Source organism: Brienomyrus brachyistius, chromosome 7 (assembly GCF_023856365.1).
Source record: "Brienomyrus brachyistius isolate T26 chromosome 7, BBRACH_0.4, whole genome shotgun sequence".
NCBI lineage: Eukaryota > Metazoa > Chordata > Actinopteri > Osteoglossiformes > Mormyridae > Brienomyrus > Brienomyrus brachyistius.
In genome coordinates, this window is record NC_064539.1 from 22,141,084 (window position 1) to 22,142,774 (window position 1,691).

Here is a 1,691-nt window from a genome sequence, read left to right on the forward strand (position 1 = left end):
TCTGGAAGCTACGGGTGAAAGGCAGAGAATAACCCAGGATGGGATGTCAATCCAACACAGGGGGTGCGCACACACATTCACAGCAGCTGAAATTCACCTAAGCGTGTTTTATTATTAATGCAATAAAGTGGTTCTCGGCCTAGAATTTTGAAGAAAAAAACCCATCATAATCACTGATCCATATTTCTGGTCAGTAATAATGCTTTAAAGGTGAACCTGGATTGCAGAAATCTAAAATATAAAAGCTAGAATGCAGACCTCACACAAGGTATGGTTTGAATTGTGTCACATTGTCATGATGAGGAGGTGTTAGGTGATGTCGTCTGTCTGTCATGTGGCCCCGGCCATCCGTGGCCTGTTGGACGGAGTGATGTCATCCCTCCTCTCACTTTGGTTTGCTCTAAGACCTTTTGGATGTTAATTTTAGCCACAGTTCCCTTAAACGCAGGGCTTTATGAAACTCGATGTGTAGAAATATCTGACTAAATCTCCGCACCATGGACATCCGCACAGACGCATAACAAAGGCGCCCCATATCTTTACTGCAGGCTGACACAGGCCTTCAGGGAGTACGGACCACTTCGTCAAAGACTCAGGAGATGTAAAAGATGGACAAGCTAATTATCCACATAGAAATACAGACTATTTAAAGAGGCTTTATATAACAACTCTGAGACTCTGAAACGCAGTTACCAAGAGGGTTCCAGGATATTCACGTGCCCCCAGATCCAAACTCATCAGCTTTCAAAAATTAAAAAAAGAAATAATTTAAAAGAACGCCGTGTACCATCGCGTCTCGGATACATGGTAGAGCGTCACATCTGGAACGAAGGCAGCGTTACTCGCTTAGAGAAGACGCGGCATCACCGGGGAAAACGGCGGATTTAATTTAAACACTAACAAAATCAGTAAGGTTGATGGAAGGAGGGCCTCGAGCAGCCAGGCGAGTTAATTTGCCAAGTGGAGCAGGGGCACAAGCTTCTGACCGAGATGCGTCCTGTTCCTGCAGGCACCGCAAATTTATGTCAGACCGTATTGTACCTTGATTTTGAGGTGGCTCTCTGAACGTCCTACATGTTGCAAAACGGTTAATTGGTGAGATACCTTAGCCCAACTCACAGACTATAGTCCTGTCATTCGTAATGTATGGTCATATGAAGTGATTAGCGTCAACCACTCCCCCCCCCCCCGCGAAAAACAATAAAGATGTTATTTAAAGGAAAAGCGTTACGCTTTTCTGGAAGGAGGTGCTCAGGATGTTGGTTCCACTGATCGTACCGAAGTCTGCAGTAGCATGGACTCAAATACAGACTTTATTATTATCAATAACAACAACAATAATAACAATAATAATAATAATAATAATAATAATAATTATTATTATTATTATTATTATTATTATTATTATAAATGACTTCCCAGTTAATTAAACATAAACTGATAGCCAGAAAATCCTTTCTGTCTGTGACAGCAGATGTGTTTAAAACGTTCTCACGAAGTATCTAAATTCTCAGCCAGTGCTTCCGCAGACGAATCTAATTTCCCCTTTAGGTATCCCGTGCTTGTTTTTTGTTTTGCAGTTCAACAAAGTAGCCACGCGGCGGCGCCCCCGAGCTCCATTCTAGACGCACACGGTGGTCCTCGAACCTCACCAAACGTAGAGCGCAGCCCCTCGTCCCCCCTTCGCTTTG